This window comes from Haliaeetus albicilla, chromosome 5 (genome assembly GCF_947461875.1).
Source record: "Haliaeetus albicilla chromosome 5, bHalAlb1.1, whole genome shotgun sequence".
NCBI lineage: Eukaryota > Metazoa > Chordata > Aves > Accipitriformes > Accipitridae > Haliaeetus > Haliaeetus albicilla.
This window is the reverse complement of record NC_091487.1, coordinates 33,517,018-33,537,286: the sequence shown is the minus strand read 5'-3', so window position 1 is coordinate 33,537,286 and position 20,269 is coordinate 33,517,018. Positions and strand designations below refer to the sequence as shown.

General features: G+C 39.2%; 1 long non-coding RNA gene across 3 annotated transcripts in view; it reads right to left on the bottom strand.

Annotated features, from left to right (window-relative positions):
* Positions 1-2,448: 2,448 nt before the first annotated feature.
* Positions 2,449-20,269, bottom strand: part of LOC138685488 (uncharacterized) — a 32,252-nt gene continuing 14,431 nt past the window's right edge. For 2 of the 3 annotated variants that reach the window (XR_011324762.1, XR_011324761.1), the window contains 3 exons: positions 16,065-16,201; positions 15,864-15,981; positions 2,449-6,682 (listed from right to left, as the gene is read on the bottom strand). This is a non-coding gene — a long non-coding RNA (uncharacterized lncRNA). The remainder of the gene's footprint in view (positions 6,683-15,863; positions 15,982-16,064; positions 16,202-20,269) is intronic. The other variant, XR_011324763.1, reaches the window with a different exon arrangement.

The following is a 20,269-nucleotide window of genomic DNA, read 5'->3' as shown; positions in this document are numbered from 1 at the left end:
CTTCCAGGTTTTAGTTTGGATGTGGTGCAGCTGCTCCCACAGTCAATGATATGAAACTTGACGATGTGCCACCCTCCTTTTGCAGTTGTACCACATAAATAGAACAACACAGATGGATGTATGTTGCCTTACGATGTGGCCTCTTGCCTAACAATAGATTTTTCCTTAGCAGCCGGTAAAACAAGAGTTTCATTGTCATAACTGCTCACGCTCATTTATGTAAAGTGGTGTAACTGAGGTCTGCTGCGGACTGAGCTGTCTAAATGTTAGCTATATGACAGCTCTTGTGCATTCTCCATGACACTGAAGTACAATGTATAGATACCCATCTTGGTAGTCTAGGCTGTAAGGCTCCAATGGTCAACGTGTCATTGCCAAAAGAATGACCAGTATAAGCAGAGATAATTAAATCCATGTAGAAAATACATGATTTGGGCCTTTGTTCTCATATTAGCCTATGGTTTTGAAAATTAAAAATAAAAGGCCTTCAGGAATATGTTTTTTGCTCTTGTGTAGACTTCTGGGCTTGTCAGAATAAGAAATAATGAATGCATACCAATTCCACGATTGCCTTTATTTGTGAAAGGAGCCAAGTCATCCCTTTTAGAGCTTAGGGCATTGTCACAAGGTAAAAGGAAGTTCTGCTGCTGAGTTCTGTGCATTTTTCTGGAATTTGCTGGAACTGGAGTGAAGTCTTTGGGTTAGATTCGGTGCTTTACAGTCACAATATCCTTGATTGACCCCTTCTGTTCACAGTGCTTGAATTTCCTTTTCAAAGCAATTGACTCTCAAATTCTGCCCTCCACCTGGTTTTAGAGCTGCAACTGTCTCTCGGGCATTCATTAAGAAGCTGCTGGTTTCATTTTTTCCACAGCCTTCCTCTCCATCATAGCTAAGAATTTCATGCATGCAGGATAGTATGCTCCCAACACCTCTTTGCCTTCCATGTTATTGTGCTGTTCTCACTTCTAAGTTACCACAGCTGGATTCTAGATGAAAAAGGAATATTATAAACATTTGAAAATGTTCCATTTTCTTTTTTTGTAAACACTTTTCCATGTCTAGAAAATTTGATTCTTAGAATGGAGTTTTCTCTATACTGAAATAAAGTACTTCTGAAAATAAGAAAAAAATATTCTTGAAAGTATGTTTCCCCAAGTCATGAGAGCTACTGAAAATGGAAAAGCTCAGTCAGCAAGAACTTAAGAATTGTGAGTGCAATAATAAAGGAAACACTAACTGAACATAATAAAAGGAAAACTCTTTAAAAATAGTTTTTCTCTTTAATTGAAATGTATTGTTTATTCATATTGACAACACACCAAAGGGCATTAATTGAAAAAGGACATATTTAAGCTAATCACATGAAGTAATTGTTTGTATGTTTCTCCATGAAATTGTAGATATTTTTGCTAAGAAACATTTTTATACCCTAAGTGAAGAAAACTTAATTTACAGATCTGTGGAAGAAAAATCGTTTGGGACTTTGAATACAACAATCTTTGTCTAACCTCAGGTTCAGAACATCTTTAAACTGCAGGCTGCTGGAAGCTGAGATGAGACATTGGGGAAGTGTAGCTTTTGTATTCATGCCCTGTACATCTTGTAAAGGTCATGTATTTAGGTTAACAAAGTTTTATTTGGGCAGTACAACTGCATTTATTCTATTAAGAATTATCCTTTACATATATGTGTATCCATATATGTAAAACCTGCTTCCAGTAAAATATTTTGTGATGCAATTCAATATCAACAATCATCTCCCACAATTTATGCTCTCCCCATTCCTGTCATGGTCTTTGTCCAAAACTGTCTCCTATGCTATAAACTATGTGATGCATGATAAGACTTGCACTTCTCTAAGTATCTCCAGCTCCTTGGCACTAAAGTCATCTTCACGTCACACTAATTTGAAATCTTTTAGTCAACTCTTCATGCTTCCCTGCTGTTTCAGCTTCCCCTTCTCCAGTTTCTGTGTCTTCTCCTCATTCTTCAAAGTCCTGTACTTTCCTGGCTTCGGTCTGTCTTTCATCAGTAGGTGTTTGGATTCCATCTCTTTCAACACTCATTTCCACAACTGTCTCCACTCCATATGGTGATCTGCTCCTAGAATTACTTTTGAGCCCATCTACATTATTCAGTTACTTACATCTGCCAAATGACTGCCTACTATCTTTGACCAAATTTTGCAGTAAATTTCTGCTATCTTTTGGGGAGAGAAAGATAGTGAAATGGAGCTGATACAAGGTATGTATCTCAATCTTACACAGTGTAAATTACTTTTCAGTCAGTGCACAACCTTGGCTTCTTCTGGGCCATGACTATGACTTAAAATGGATCTTTCTTGCTCTAGAGCCTGACACAACTTTGACAACAAAAGTGGAGTTCATGTTGGCTTCAAGAAGAGTGATGAATGTCAAGCTGTATCCGAGGAGCAACACGTGCCAATTCCTCAAAAAGGGGCATGGATTATGCTTGGCTTTACCATCATTCCGTCCAGCTTGTACCTGTCCTATGCTCTTCTTGTTCGAAAATCAGAAGAAGCTGGGTCACTCACTTCTTTGGTGGAAGGTAAGAAGCCTTAAGTTCTACTGTTGACCTGGGCCACCATCCACTTCTATTTACTGTATTATTCAACTTTATTTTATCTTGTGCTCTCTTGCTCAGACAAAAGATTGCCACTTCTTTAAGATTCCCATTGAAGTTCTGGTAGTTTCTGGCTCTGCTTATATGAATAAATTAAATTCCTTAGACCAGGACTTATCTCTGTACTCTTAAAAATAGAGTAGCTACATGCTAGGTGACTACTGGAAATGGTTCTTGGAAAATTTAACACCTGTACCATTCATGTTTAGCAGTGCCGAAGCTGTCTAGCCAAGAGAAAAGTATCATTTCTCAGCCTGGTTTCCTAAAGACAATAGGCTTATGCAGTCAAACTGTCTGTCTGTCTGTTGAGTTACCTATTCCTCACCTAACAGTTTTTGAGCCCTAAGAGTGATTTCAAATAAGTCTGAAAGATAAGTAAGTCTCAAAGAGAATGACGCGCCTAGAAGTTTTGAGAAAATTAACAGAGGGGAAGACCAAGTAAGAGCTCTCACTGAAGATGAGCTCAGCTGCTTTACTATCTATTTAAGAATAACTCTGTGACCAATCAGTGCAAATGTAGCTGCTAACAAGCTACAGCTCATGCTGTTTCTCTCCCAGTGGAGGTTTCAAAGGGAGACAGAAGGAGCTGTAATTATTATAATGAGGTAAGCAGCAGGGAGAAAGATTGGGATAAAGGTTACAAATCTACTGGAAACCATGCTTTTGCAGCTCTGCTGCTCCTGGGGCAAATTGTCTTTCTGCTTTTTAGGTTCTTTTCTTTCCTAAGAAATGGATTATTTCTGTGGCTTGCTTCTATCACAGTTTCTCATACAATTTTAGGTGTCAAGTTTCTAAGTGTCAGTATCTATTTTGCTTATCAGAGTTTTCATGCAGACATTTCCATTCTGACTGATAGCTCTAATATATCCACCGCTACAAATAGAGAAAGCATTCTTTTGATACCATGGCATAATAATCAGTGCGATCCTGGACTGCATGCAGCTGCTGTCATGATTCTAAGCTGTAAACAAATGACACTGTTTCTTGAGGACACAAGATAGTGTCTTAAGCTATTTTTATTTATTGCTTTAAAGTGAATCTTTAAGAAACATCAAGAAGTTTTGCAATGTAAAGTGGACACACTGCAGATAATGCAATAAATGAATGAAAATGCAAATAACTGAAATAAAGAAGGAGTTCAATCCAGTTTATAAAGGAGCAAGAAGAACTAATGGTTTTAAGTTCATTCAGTAGGAAATCGCCTCAAACTAGAGACAAACGCAGAGAGGAGAGAAATACAAAAAGGATCTGTGGAGCAAATATTGCAGAATATAAAAAAGAATTGCTGCAATGTACTAATAATGTTGTTATTAGCAATTATTAATAGTTACAATAATGTAGCAGCAAGGAGTCCTTGCCAGGAGTGGGACCTAAGGTTTTATGTTGTGTTGAATCATAGGGAATGAAGTCTCTTGCTGTCTCAAACCCTTTCAGTGATTTCAGCGGAAGGTAAAAATACAACAGGTGTACTCAGGGTTTGCTAGGTAAAAAACCCCAGCAAATCCCAGCATTCACTTAATAATGTGCAAGACAAATGCCAGAGTGCTCGTTTATTCTGCAGCGCTGCCTCCTGCAGCCACCACCCCTGGCAACTGTGAAACTACAGAGCTGGGCTGCCTTTATTGGTTTGATATTTTAAGTCATCTGTGTATTAATTTTATGATGGAGGATAAAGATAATTGCAGAGGGCAAAAGTGATTTTGAGAGCATGCAGGGCTACTTATTTACTGTTTTTTCACTACATGCAGAAGAAATCATACAGTCATTCCCTTTGGCTTAGAACAAGGGAAAATGACTGTCAAAGGCACAAGTATTTTCAAGTATTGTCTGCCTTCAGCTATAGAAAGAGTGACTGGAGTCTTAGGATACAATTTTTAAAATTGTTTTAGGTGCTTTCAGAAGCTTTCAGAGAGGCCAAGGAACTTACACCTTTTTCAAGATTAGTTTAAAGGCTTAGGTATCTGTCTAGAAAGCAAAGTACAGCTTTGAGTCATGATAGTTATACCTGTTATATCTCTTAGTTTGATTTGAGTGCATTTCTGTAGGTAATTTATAGCACTATGGCAAAAAGCTAGGCTAAGCCACAAAATTTCCACTTTTAGATATTATGTTCTGCATCGGTTGTAATTAGCAACCTCATTTTCAGAAATACAGAACCATGAAGTCCTAGACAATTTTAGCTGTCAGAAAGGCTGCTAGGAGTCACAGTTACGGTGGGAGCATGTTGTGGTCACTGCCATTCATTGCCCAACTGGATCCTGGAGAGAAAGCAAAAGCTTGAATGTGTAGTCACGTACTGCTGAGCAGAGGTTCAGCTTAGGAGCTGTTCAATAAATGGCTGAAAAGCAAACTGTTTTTATAAAGAGGATTTAAACACATATAACAGTTTCTGTGATGATTAGTAAATATGCATCTCCCCATCTGCTCTGAAGGAATCGTTGGCATGGCATTTTCTGTGCACTTTGCCGCACAAACCCACAGGAGCAGCTGAAAGCTGCAAATCTTGGCTCTGCTAAGCAATCCACTGGAATCCATGCAGAGTTGTGGAATGCTTTTTTTTAGCTACCCGAGGCAACTTGGCCTGGTGTATTGATAGCAGGTGGAAAAATCATTTCTCTTTTCCCATCTCTGAACATGAAAGCCTTATTCAAGAGGGGAAAAAAAAAAAGTGGCCTCACACTTTTATTTTAAAAGCTTGCATTTAAAAGATCTTCAACAAGGATAACAAGGATGACAACAAGGACAACACAGACTGGGGTTCCTAGACTATGTGTCAAAATATAGCAAGCTGTGGCCGAAAATATTGGGCCGCTAGGATTTCTGTCTCTGTTCAGCAAGGGCAATCTTTCCACCCACACAATGAAATTTTGTATATTTTTAACAACTTTGCAGCTGCTGTCGTCATGAATATCTGTTAGTTGCTGTTCAGAGTCAGATTTGCTGATAACCATATTCAAAGAGGAGGGGCAGTGTTAGACTCATGAGGAGCCTAAGGAGAAAGAAAGGCATGGGCCTCTCCCTCCTTTCACCCACACACTGAATGATTTGGATTTCTTCGTAACTTAACCCAGCGGGACGCAACCGTGTACTTGGGCTTGGGGCTCAGACAGGCTGCTTTTTTTCTAACACCTGCTCTGCCCAAGAAGATGCTTCTCTTTTCTTTATCAGTAGGCAGTGAGATTAGTATGGCATGACAGCTGGATTTATTTATTGGGAGTTTATGACCCAGGTTTTGATTTGAAACACAAACAAAATCTCAGCCCAAACTATTGATTTTGCCTGATTTCGACTCAGATTTTATGGACTAGCTGGGCTTTGTTGAACGGATTATTAAACTATCAAGCCCCTTGTGTGGAGGTCTGAGCTTGTAAGCCCACGCCTTTGAAAGGAATGAGTGAACACAAGGAATGTGATGTGTATCTTTCTTAAAGCCTTACAGAATGTTGTAGGTAATCCGTAATGTGTGCTTAACTATTAATGAGATGAGAGTCTTCCTTATATAGAAAAGTAGAGGAATTTTGGCTGAGAGGTACAGCAGGTAAACCAACAACACAATAAAGCAAGTTGTACCAGATTTCAAGTTGTGAATTCATGCAGTAGAATCCTTAGAATAAATTAACAGATAATAATTAAGAGAGTCCTACCAAATCTATTTGCTGCCTTATGTAAAAAACATACATGATGGCAATCCAGCTATGAATCATGGCATTCTATTCAAGCAGTACATTTTCTATTCTAGATGATGAATTAAGATATTGTCTCTGTTCTAAAACCGGATCACTGTGTCAGCTTTGCCTTTGTCATCGTGCGGCTCAGCTGTAGCTCTCGTGTGTTCAAGCATTTCTCTGTAGGACGCAGTTGGAGTCGAGGATCACGTTGACAGAAACATATGCGGAACCGTCAGCCATTAAATCTCTCAGTCAGAATTTTCTGGCAGACACAGATGAAAGTTGTAGCAGGCTCTCTGCATTCTTCATGGAAACACACTTCCAGTTTCATCATGTGGGGCTAAGAGCACTGAGTGACACACTACAGACTGCAAGAAAAAGTACTTGGATTTAAAATACTTTTCTAGACTTATATTGTTATTAACCCAGTTTTTCAGTAGTGGCTATTCATATTTAGGGAACTAAACCCCTGCATTTAAATGCTCAATAGGAAACTCTCCTGCATGCAAAATACTGATTCATGTGCTAGTTAAAGCTTCCTTAAAGCTTTATGCTTACGCTTGCATGTCTCTATGGTATTTCTGAGAGTCCTAAGGGCTAGACTTCTCTTGCCAACCCTGACAAATCATTAAGTATCACCATGACATAGTGATTTTGCTTTAAAAATGGACATTGCATGCTTGCCTCCCACTTACATGGCTGAAATACATTTATGGTGAGATCCTGGCCTTATTTGGTTTGGTAGGGTGCTTTTTGCCATTGATGGCAACAGAATGATATTTGATCAGGTTATGTTTATATGACACAGCGAAGCTCTGTCAGCTAACTGAACGCTAGCTGGGTAGTCAGCATGAGCAAACGAACTCTGCTTCTTTGTGGGATAAACCACAGTATCTCTGAATAGTTGTGTATTATGTGATGTAAAAATACAAATTTTGCAGAAATACAGGTGTTCAGTCAGATTAGGGAGCTGGGTGGTTATTAACAATACACAAGACCAAGTATGGAATGGTACTCAAGGATGGGCTGTGAATCAGGAAGGCAGAGTATCCTTCAGAACTGTTCAGCAGGAAGACTGTTTGGATTTATATTGCTGTTCAGGTTTTGTGAGATGCTGCAGAAGGAGGTGACTACGTGTGTACTGGTCTCTTTGCTCTTATCGTTCTGCAAATGTAAAAAGCCAAGCAGGGATGTTTCTGAGGTAGCAGCAGCTGAGCAGGACTGGAGCAAATTTCACTATGACATTGCATACTAAGGCAGTTCTGGTGTTGACCACACTAAGGCAATTCTAGTATCGACTTTAAATGGAGCAAGAAAAGGCTGGTAAACAGATGCTCTGATTAATGAATGTTACGCATTCTCAGACTGATAGGGTGATAGCAAAGTAATATATTGAAGTGGAAGGGCTTGTTCATTTGTAAATCATAAAGGAGAATTCAGCTCTTGCTGGACATTTATCACTGGGTAGCCTGGTGGTAATGCCAGTTACAAAGCAGAGCAGATAATGTGTTTTTCTTGCTCTGTAGAATATTTAAATGGCTTCCTTTTGTAATGGGTGGCAGTGTTCAGAACTGGACACCCGTCATATAAATAAAGCAGTATGTACTGAGGCAACTGTTTGAAGGAAAATGATTTTTTGTGGGGGGGAACTTGCTGTACTACAGACAACAGGTGGTTTTTATCTTCAGGCTTTTCCCCTCTCTTTTTTAGGATATCTTTAAAGACTTCTACATGGTCTCCAAACCAGCTATTCAAAGAGGAAGAACTTTTAACAGAGTGCCATGTCAGTCATATCAAAACAAAGAGAAGCAAAAGAGGGCTCCAAGCCAACCAGTTGCTACTGCAGTTGGTCCAGCAACTGGATGTTAAGTAAAGAGAAGTTAAAAACAGGGCTGGGCTCAACTTTCTGTGAACATGTTCAACCTTGTTTTCATGCTAAAATTGCTTGTTCCAGTGCAGATTGACATTAAGATGTGATAATCCAGACCTAGCTTTAAAATAAGAGTAATTATGCGTTTTACATGTTTACACTGTAAGTGTGTTTAGATATACTTACTCTGCTTTGCATTCAATGTAGAGTTAGACTACTGTGGGGCTATAGATATATGCAAGTATTTTGCATGTATCATTTAATTTATACACTTTTTAGATGGGTGAATATAAATAGATGTACACTGACTCTGTAACTTTTAAAAAGTTTCCAATATTCTGAAAGTGCTGAAACTCAACTGAATTCAGTGGAGTAGATTTTCCTTTATCTCAGTTCAGACTGCATGCTTATTTTTCTCTCACAGAAGTCAAATGAAATCTTTGATTTCAACAGGGTAAAGGTATATGCCTATGGCTCTGATTCAGAAAAGTACATAGTTAAAACTGTCCCTTTTCATCAATACCTGTCTTTAAATACCACTGATGCCAGTGTTGCTTTATCTGGGCCAGTGTCTGGTCCACTGTTTCTAGCTGAGCAAGAAAAGGAATAATAGGTCACCAGACTGTAATAACTCATGATGGGTGATTCTCCCGAGGTCTGATGGTTCTGTACACAATATCAGCATCAAGGGGCCTGTCCCTTTAGAATCTAAATGTTCTGTGAATTTACTAAAACACAGTCACAACTGCACAGAAAGCTGCCGTATTTCCATTCCATTTTTGAAATACTAAGTCTGAGAGCTAAATTTGAGCTTTATTCCTTCATCCTCTGAGCTTTATTAACAGGCATTCAGGTTTCTTTTACGCATGTGATACAATACAGGTTTTCATTGAATTGAGTAGAGTTACGGTGAAAAGGAGTATCTAGAGCGAGACCTGAGACAAGGCAAGCGCCCAGATGAGATAAACTATGAAAAAAATATCAACACTTTTACAAATGGTCTGTTTCCATGCGGCCAAGAGCGTAATAACATCATGGAATGTCATAGTAGCAAGCTTGCTCCTAGCTTCTAGCTTTAGTAGGCCACTAATACAAAAAAATCAGCCCCTCCTTACATAATTCAGTCACTCCATACCAGCTGCCATATAGGAAGAATCCAGGGTTACAAAAAAATCCCTGTAAAGTAGAAAAAAAAGAATCTAACTCCTAGAAAAGTCTTAATCTAAACTGGTTGTCACATTGCTCAGAATCCAAAGCTCATTTTTGCGTATTGCGCTAAAATGAGCTGCCAGCACCAGTGACACAGTGACTTTCAGATGCATGCTAGGGTGATGATTGGAAAATAGCGAAGACCCTGGTCTTGAATTTAGCTATGTGTGGATGGATGGCCCCCTAAGCTTGTAGTACACAACTCCATGCACACTGTGCCATTAAAGGGTTTGTAAGTCAGGAACAAATACTAGCTTTAAAAATTCACTTACTGATGGTAAAGGCATTAGCCATTTGGATTAAAAACCAAATGTTTTCTCTTATGACAGGGATGTGAAATACATTTTTGCTTGGTTTCAAAAAAGGTTTTTCTGTATGTTGCTAACCATTGATTCTCTGAACACTGAATGTCAAATTCATTAGCATGGGCCAATCCACTGGAAACGGGTGAGGAGGAGGAAATATGCTCTCCCTAATAGAATTAGTAACCGCACAGTGGTTTGCAACATGAGCTCAGAATACATGATGCTGCTATTTGGCCTAATCTTTTGGGACATGGCAAGTTCCAGGGTATTGATCATTTCAGATTAAATTTAGCTTTTAAATTTGAATTGGTCCCTCCAGCTCTACTGTCAGATTAATAGCAGCAATAAGAAAGATCTCTTCCCTTCTTAGGTAAGAAACATTCAGGCAGGGCTTTAGCCCATCCCCCAAACACAGCACTGTTACTTTCACAGCATTAACTGCATGATGACTGTGGGTAAAATGATATTTGAAGTACTATGGGGTTTAGGCTGGCCGTTTCCATTTGATTTTGCAAATCAAATCTACATAGCTGGGATCAAACTTGTTGGCTGATTGGATTAAAAGATGAGACATTTGGATGAGGGAAATAGATTATGCACATTCTCAGATCTGAAAAATGTCTAACTGTTCAATTCCAGCCGTATTCAAGTATGCCCAAGAGCAGGATTTGGCCCACAATCGCAAGCTTTTAGTATCGTTACCGTACTTTCTATGCATGACTTTCTATAAAGTCACATACCTAGAGGTAAAAACACTGCCTGTGGCAACCAGGAGCTTAGGAAGAGGGGCGTGTGACCGGCCAAACCGGGGGCTCAGTGCACGTGTGGTGTGACGTACAGCCTGGCATCTGGGGCAGGGAGGGCGGCGATGGCGTGTGGCAAGGCAGCAGCGGCAGGCGCTCTGCTGCGTGCTGCCCTCCCCAAGCGTTGCCTTCGGTTGAAGGAACCTCAGCAGATCGACTCTTTCAGCTGATGCGCAGAGCAGAAGGGATTCCTTCTGCTGCTTGCCGAGTTCTCAGTACACCCTATTCTGACCAGACACTGACACAGAGTTTTGATATTTAATCCATAGGGAGAGATTGCCAAGTTTTGCTGCTCGTTAGTACAAACTATCAACAGGGAAACAATCTGTCTATCAGATGCCTCCTTAGGTGAAGCTAACTGAGACGCAGCACTTGTAAATGATATAGTGGCGTAGGTGTTTGCCACTAAAATGGGTAGGTGACTTAGAAATGGCACTCAGTCTATAAGTAAATAAAATAGCAAAATAGTTATGGAGGTGGGCATTGTTCCAAGGAACACATGCCACTGACTGAGAACACGGTAACTATGGCATGCAGAGAGTAAAGTATAATAAATCTCCCTCTCTGCTTCTGTCCCAGCTCCCTCTTCCCCAGCTGTAAACACAGCCCCATATCCCACCCCCCAACCTCCTTCACTGTCCCACAAACAACATATTTTCATCTAAGGTGGCAGTGCTTCCGTAGCCTCCCTCCCTTGGCATCTATGGTAGTAAGACAACATGGTCACTTCACTGGCACGCTACAAAGCCAGTACTTTACACACCCCAGAGGGAAGGAAATTGGATCAGGAGGATATTTATAGATTATTCTGATGGAATTTCTGATTGCTTTGGAAAACAGCAACTAGGAATTAAACATGAAACAGTTGTACCCTTCCTCCTCTCTTGAAAAAGATCTACACTACAAAAAGAGACATTCAAAATTGTGGACTGTCAGAATGAAAGTTGCCTGCACATTTTTAATTCTGTTCCTCTGTACTTACGCATTATGAAAGGAGAATTCATTCTGAGCTGTTCCCATGGCCTGTTCCTATAAAGGTTGTCAGACTAGATGATCAAGATGGGCCCTTCTAGTTTTGTAACCTATGGAGTTCTGATCTAAACCGACATGGTCACACACCATTTTCCCCTCAGCCATGCCTACCTCCGTGCACCAGGTAGATCTGTACTGTGGCTGAATTAGTTTGCTGTCTCTGGGGTAACTGTTCCATTGGTTGGAGAATTTGTGAGATATATAGGGTGGAATGGGTAAGCTTAAAAAAAATTTTAAAAAAGGACAGTCACTCTAGGGAACTAGATTCTATCCTTGACTCTGTTACATAGTTTCTATGCAGTGTAAATTTAGACTGGGTTTCCACATGCAATTATTCATTTCTGAAGATGTAAGTTGAGATGCTGAGCACTTTATTGGAAATGTTGAGCATTTAAAGCTGCAATTAAAAGCAAAACCTGGGTTTTGTACACAGATGAGAGCACAGAATGGTAAATTCTTTGCAGAAGTGCTTGAAATTGGGAATCCAAATCAGTGCAGAATTCTGATATTTATGTATCTGGCAATAAGAAAGACAGCTCACCACAGTGGTACAAAGATAAGCTCAGTCATGTTCGTGAAGAGCTACAAATGCTGGAGAAATAGAAGAATTACATGAGAAGGCAAATAACTGTGTGTTCAGAAGAGAGACTGATTGATGTGCCGTAAATAAGACAGTTCCATACATCCATTCATGAAGATAAAGCAAAATAGGAAATAGCTGTTCATTCCTCTACTGCACAAAATAAGAAATGCTTCTATAGAAAATAGATCTAATTTATGAAAGAGTATTTTAAAGTATATGAAAATGAGTGTATATGATTTCCATACACATTTTAATGAGGTAGAAGGCTAAATAAAGACTCAAGTTTTCAGCTTATTTAAACTGTCAGCTGCTTTCAGATAACTTAGACAGAGATCTTGACTTATCACTCAAATGCCAGAAAACACTCTTCACTGTGCGTTAAAATCAGTAATAGCAAAATACCACCAGAATAAATTAAAAGGGATTAATGTGCATTATACAAAGTAACATGAAGCACTTTATTCTCAAGCTGACTTTTGGGTCTATAAATTGTATTCCTTGGTCTGTCATCTGGGGAATGCCGATCAGAAATGCCTTTAAGGTAACATACCTAGAATTTTAGAGTTATATAATTGCCTACCCACTATGAGCATTTCCCTCGATAGTTAAGTAGCTTTTTTGAACTCTGCAGTGTCATGTCAGACCCCAAGGCACAGGCAGGTGTGAAACGTTCCAGGGAAATGACTGCAGTCTTACAGCACATGGGCACATGTTGTGATGCTGGAATACACGGTTTTGAATCAGCCATACTACTGATGAATAAAAGGGAAAGCTACAGCTGGTTAAATAAACCCTGAAACTGGAGTGGTGAGGGATACTTGTGGGAAGGTTTAACCTGTTCGATTTTTAAACAGTTCTGATTTGCAAACAGAAGCTCTTGTGGCCAGCAACTGTAAGGTCTACGGTGTTTTCAAAGGTAGTAGAAGAAGACTAGGCTGAAACCTCTAGTCATTGCTACAGGTAATAGCTCAAAAGGGTGCACACATACCCCTTGCACAGAAATATTTTCTAATCCCTGTATCAGATTCATGAATTCTAGTGCAAGGACTAAAGCATAGTTCTCTGGCAAGGAAAGTCACCTGTAACAATGGCTCAATAGTCAGTTTAGTAAAGAAATAAAACATTTGATTGGTTAGCAAACCTAGATTCTCTGTTTAATGTGGGCACCTTCTGAGATGGCAGGAAGAATCTGATTCTTCCTACACTGAAAGAATGCTGCTGTTAAGCTATAGCTGTGTTTTTCAAACTGCAAGAGTCACCAAAGAAGGGTTTTGGAAGATGCATCTGATTTACCAGTTTACTACACTAACATCAATTTGACAGGTGTGATGCATCAACACAGTATTATGAGCTTAAGATAAATTATAGTATTCTTTTTCATCAAGCAGCAAACTGCAGTGGCATATTGCACAAAGCTCAGTGTGTTCAGTCACTAGACATTTGTGCCTGCTGCCTAAAATAGAATGTCTTTCTGTGATGGGTTAATCCCTCTTTGGCTCTGATCCTGGGTAGATTACCAGTTATAGCTTGCTATGAAAGACTGCTGTGTAAGGCAAGTATTTCACTTAAGTCACTTACCACATTCTCTGGACAATGGAAGTTTCTTGTGCATCTGCTAGCAGTGTGGGGAATAATTTCATTGTCTTTGCTAAAGTTTCCAATGTATATTTTAATAATTGTTTTTATTATATATGAGAATGTTCTTAATCCTGCTACATTTTGAATACTAGGAAAGAAATGAGTCTTTGATTTTGCCTAGGAGTTCTAATCAGTGTGTGTTCATAATTAGAGCACAAAATGTGTTTGGTCATTCTCTATCACTTGTTTTTTTTAAATTCTGGGACTCTAAACTTTATGACAAGACTGCAGTTATCACTGCAGTCTACTTTACACTCACCTGAAGGTCAATAAGTATTAGAACTTGGCAAAGGAAACAGAATATTCCTCAAACATTTCCCTGTAAGAAAAATGAGTTTATTTCAGCTGAGTTTATGTCCCCATTTGAAGGAGCTTTTCATTGACATTTAATTAATTGAATTTTCCTGAAATGAATGTGTATAGAAGCCAAGTTATAAACTTTAGAAAGTTTACACTTGTGTCCCTTAGATTTAGTGCCAAATAAGGATACATTTAAAGTGTTTGATTTTTAAGATGTGCTAAACACTGATATTTATCAAACCAGGTCATTTTGAAATGCTCTAGCTTGGAGTCCAAATCACTATCCTCATGTGCAAGTCAGCAAAATTTTGTTGATTACAAGTGCTTAAGCTGTCAGAGCTTGACACTTGGTCAGAGAATGGAAATGGCATTGTGCAACAACCATGAGTAACCGGTGGTCCCAGATATTGTGGGAGCTTCATGGGGAAATGTTGAGACATTAGAACAATTAGACATTGCTCAACAGAAATGAAAATGTCACCCCGAAGGTCTTGAGCTGCTATGAATAAAGGTAATTTTCAAGGAAATTAATTTGTTAACATTTGTGAACAAAAAGGAGAAAAGCCTGTGAAAGAAATACGCTATTACCTGCAACAATATGGATAACTAAAAGGAGTGGGAAGTGTGTTTTTTGGTTGTTTGGTTTTTTTTTATTCTTTTTAATTGGACCCTAATGTCATTGCTATATTCTCTTATTTTCCATTCTATTGCATTTTGGCTTTTAGCACAAAATATGGGTGGACTGATTTAGAATATTTGTCAAAAATATGTAAATATAATAAGAGCCCAAATCCATCTGTAAATCTGAGTTGGCTGGTCAGTGTGTGTCTTTTGTACATAGATCCAAGCTCGCTGTGCCAGAAGAATATTCAAGCCAGACAAAGGTGAGCTTTGATCCTGAAGGTATATGATCTTGTTTACGCAGATTAGACTGCACGAGTAAGTCCTGCTGAAAGATGGGGTGTAAAGACTGCAGGACTTTCAGACTGAACAGGCTCATATGGAAGCAGCTCAGACTTTGGGTATGGTATGAATTGTTAAAATAATGCTCAAATTTTATTCCCTTATCCTTGGGGATAAGGAAGTGGGAGATACTTTACGTGGATGATTAACTGTAGCGTACAGATCCTTTTCATGAGAACCCCAGGCCCCTTTTAGACATCAGAAAAGGGGTTATAAAGCAAGGTAGTCTGCAAAAGTTTGTATCAACAATCATTCTGGGAAAGACACAAACAAAAAATATCAATGAAATCAGGTAAATCAGAGATTTTTTTTGGAATATTGAGCAAAAGGATTAAAGTTCAGTTTCTCAAAGAAGAGAAGGGTCAGTATCAGGGCCACAGTAGTGAATGCTGACATCAGAGTTTTCAAGGTCGACTAAAGTAGCTGTACTAGTGATATCTGCCAAAATCAACAATGCCATATCACACCTGTCAGAAGCTACAACATAATTGCCCTGGAGTGAGTCATGTTAACATCCATGTACTCGGCAAACTGAGCAATTATAAACAGGTCTCTGCTCTCCCTGCTAGTCATTACAGTTATTTGTTTGATTTGTTGCTTTGCCTCAATTCTAGTTAATGTGACTTATGAGCACTTTGTGCATACTGGAAAGACAAAGGAGAGAAGTGACTCTGCTGAGGGTCTGGGCAGTTGTCCAAAAAACCTAACTCCATAGTGACAGACAAAATTGGGTCTGACTTACAGGAAAGACTGCAGGATTATGGGGAGGGATGCTGCTAGCTGGCATAGAAACAACAACAGTGAAATTAAACAAAAAAATAAGATTGTAAAGGAACCAAACTTTACCTTCTCTAGGGCATGATAGTAAATGCTCTGTAACAGTTTCAGACATTGCTGACTGTGCTGATACATTTACATGACTGAAAAGCTGACTTTCAGTAGTTTCATTTTGCAACACGCACTGCTATAGGAATTAGAAAAATACATATTAACCTCAATATATTGTATGGGAAATGAGGCAAAATATGTTCTTAGGAACTTGGTTACCTTGAAGTTCATCCAATGTCCAGGTGCTGACTTAGATTTTCTGAATAGCAGATGTTCAGAAATTGGGAGACAGAAGCTGGCCAAGAAAGCTGCCTCAGTAGCAGTGCAGGTTATAAATTCAGCATGGACAATCTGTTCTGCAAAACAGAGCTAAAGTGATTTAAAAGGTTCGTCAAGGTCACTGAAGAATACTATACAGGAGTGCTCCAAAGCACCAGCTGTCAGGACTGTCAAGTCTTGCTAATGAACTGTGGAATCTGTAGAAAATAATACTAATGCTAATTGAAGCCTGAATAGCTTGAAAGTCCAGTAGGTGGTAGCTATTGATTTATTTCCCATGATATCAGCTACACAGCATGGGGCAATGCCTATCTGCCTATAGTAGTAGCTAATCCATTGCTGATGTCATTCTTACAAATATCTAGCAGGTTTGAAGCCCTCTTCATGAGTTGGGGAGTTTGGTTACATACTTCTCAGGTGATGGACTACTTTTTGCTTTTCTAATAAATCCTGAACAGTGGCTTAGCTTCAAAGGAAGCATACAAAGTGCCCGAAGTCGAAGAAGAGTTTGCTAGTTAGGGCTTTGTCTGGGGGCTGGCGTGGGTCTGAGTAATCTTGGTTAGAATTTAATTAATCTCTTTCACAACCTGACTGCATGCTTTGGGGGAAAATAAGACCTTTTTATAAAAGAAAATGCTGTCTGACAATGTATTTTATAAGGAGCCTAACACCAATTGTGTCTTAGATATGTGAAGGGATGCCTACAGAATCAAGTTCCCCCCTGAGGACAAAGGAGAAATGTATACATTCTGGACCTTTGGGGAATTTGGATCTGAGATAAGCGCTAAACTTCCTGTCCCTATGAAGACCGAGGATTTTTAATGTACAAGTTGAACGCGGAATACAGGCTGAATTTAAGCATGGAAAAGTAGGTTTTCTACAGGCTGAGCACCCCAGAAATTGGGTCGCAGCTGAATTGGGGGCTTCGAGAAATGCAGTCTTGAATTTAAGAGCTAAATTTCCCTTAGGTTGCTAATTATGCACCCACAGACATGTCTGCATGGGAGAACAACTCAGAACTCAGCATAGCTCTGGACCCGGACATGGTCTAAGTGCAGACCTGTGGCACTGAGTTTGACTGAACTAACGAGCCCTTCATCTTGGCTCAGGAATCTCTGCACTGCATGGTGTATATCCCCTAGGCCTCCTTTTGAATTCAGACCCATTTTAAAATTAGGACTTAAGTGCTACTGGGAACAATATCCATGTCCAAACAGCCTGGCTCTCAAGGGGTTATGTGAAACACATAGCAAGCACGCTCAATTTCAATGCAGTTTTAGACTGTGGGTCCAGAGCATTCAGAAAACTTTTATAGAACACCAGTCTGGGCCTTGATAGTCCTCAAGTGCAGAGGTCCAGGCAGTTTGTTCCCCACTTTGTTCTGTTGTTCCTTTACTTGAGTTTTTTTACTTTATTTTAGAAATTAAGTAAATAGGGATCACAACTCGCAAATGGTATTTGTGTGGCTATGTAAAAGATCTATAGCAAGGCACTTTGAGTTTTAGGAATGTGGGTCTATCTCTACCACCCAAATGGTACAGATCCTCAGAGTCACTTATTAAGTTATTACAACTGAAACACATACTTCTCACGTCACCAGACAGACCTCCCTTTGGTACTTGTCTCTGATTGTACTGTACCACCATAGCAAATAAACTCATTTAGTGACAAGTTACAATTTTCCAGATTTATGCTGTGTTGGAATATTCCCCATGGTATCTGTTTGTGCATATTTTCCAATTTAGCCTCTGTCATGGTTTAACCCCAGCCAGCAACTAAGCACCACACAGCTGCTTGCTCACTTCCCCCAGGGCGGGATGGGGGAGAGAATCGGAATCGTAAAAGTGAGAAAACTTGTGGTTTGAGATAAAGATGGTTTAATAGGTAAAGCAAAAGCCACCACACAAGCAAAGCCAAACAAGGAATCCCTTCACCACTTCCCAAGGGCAGGCAGGTGTTCAGCCATCTCCAGGAAAGCAGGGCTCCATCACGCGTCGTAACGGTCACTTGGGAAGACAAACGCCATCACTCCGAACGTCCCCCCCTTCCTTCTTCTTCCCCAGCTTTCTATGCTGTGCATGACGTCCTATGGTCTGGAATACCCCTGGGGTCAGTTGGGGCCAGCTGTCCCGGCTGTGTCCCCTCCCAACTCCTTGTGCCCCCCCAGCCTGCTCGCTGGTGGGGTGGGGTGAGGAGCAGAAAAGGCCTTGGCTACGGGTAAGCACTGCTCAGCAGTAACGAACACATCCCTGTGTTATCAACACTGTTTTCAGCACAAATCCAAAACACAGCCCCATACTAGCTACTATGAAGAAAATTAACTCTGTCCCAGCCAAAACCAGCACAGCTCCTAAGTAAAACTCTGGGTTTTGAATTGCTATTACTTTCAGCTAGCAAGCAATTAAATACAACATACTGTCTGTTGAGTGTCCCAGCTGCATTTATGTTCTTAAGGTTTTATTTCACACTAAGAAGACTGTAAGGTCTGTTTGCCAAACAAATCTTGAATTTGAGAGTGGAGTTGTTTTAACTGAGCTATGCAGTTTATGCTTTCCCAATGTCAGGGCAAAACTTTACTAATGTGTCAAAACAAACTTCTTACAATTTTTTTTATATTATTCTGACACTGAGAGTAGTAGTTATGAGCTGTTGCTTACAGATATGTAACAGATATGTCTCACTGGCATATGCCTGATCCTGAGCAAAATAAAAATGAAGAAGAAATGGTTCAAGTCTCCAGGAATTTAGGATTTAACTAGGGCAGTTCAAAATGCACTGAATAATCCAGGTGTGACTAGCGTAAGATCCTGTGTCCTTCCATATTCACATCCATATTTTCAAGCTAACGTGAAACAAGTTACCATTCAAGCTAACAGGAAGCAAGTTACCATTCTTTGATACAAATGAGATGATGAAAATTATTTTTCTCTGAAAGATATTGCTATTAGTACCTCTTTTAGACCACCTGCAGAGCTTTATTTTTTACAATGTATGACTGCAAAGAATACAACGAAAGTTGGCTTTGATTCAATTAACTTTTTAGAATTAGATCAAAGCTAATTAGCTCAATTATCATCTGAACTTTTAATATTTAATTTCCTTAACTCTCTGGAGAAATACCTTCCTTTCAGCCACCAGAAATCCTAAGGTGGCCATTGGAACTGATTTCACTTCTAACATTCAGCCACCATTATTGGCTCTTCTCCCAGAAGTGTGTAATTTGTGGCAAGCAGTTTGTAACACTGTTAAGACAGTTGCTGCAAAGTCTAGCTTTCTGGTCAAGTAAGAATGCTGTAGGAACTGGAGATCTGTGTGGCTGAGGAGTCTGGATATACAGGTTAAAAATTGCTGATACATCAAATGGGCCAGTTTTCATGTGGGACTTTCATGGTGAAGAGTCTGAATCTGTTAATGTCTGTTGAAGCATACATTTATAGGAAAATAACCATTTGGAAGCTTGGTCCAAATCATCACAGTCCCTATTGCAGAAGTGGAACATGCACAGAAACTATCTAGTGACTAGTGAACTGAGAATGCTCACAAATTACTTTATTCTTTTAAAAATTATTACATGATTACAGATTTTGATTCAAAATGCCTTTAAGTGTTTAATGAGGGGTCAGGTACTATATGTGTTACATGCACTATATAAAAAATGCAGGTCTCAAAACTGCTTGAAAGTGGATGGTAACCCATGACAAAAAAAAAAAAAAAAAAAAAATCAATTTGAGAACACAGTCTTGCTCATAAGATAGTAATTTTAGCATGAAAAATTTCTTTCATGATGTTCTACAGCCTTGGCTGTCTTTACTGTTTTCAATGTTTTGATAGAACACATATGTTGTATAAATGCAGTGCTCTAAAAAAATTTTAATTTTGCTTCCTTTTCTATTAAAAAATAAACAAATGTAATCAAGTGGTTTTGAGAAAATGTGGCTTGCAAATACAGGGATATTTATTTCCCACTTCAGAGTTTTAAAAATGTGATAGAAAACAATGGGTGCTTAAAAAAATGATTAAATGTTTGTAGTTCTTAATAATGCTCATTATATATGCATGAAGAATAAAGAAAAAACGTAAGCACAACAGAGTGACCATTGTTTTGTTTTTCTAGAGGTGAAATAAACATTGATGAAGAAAATTAA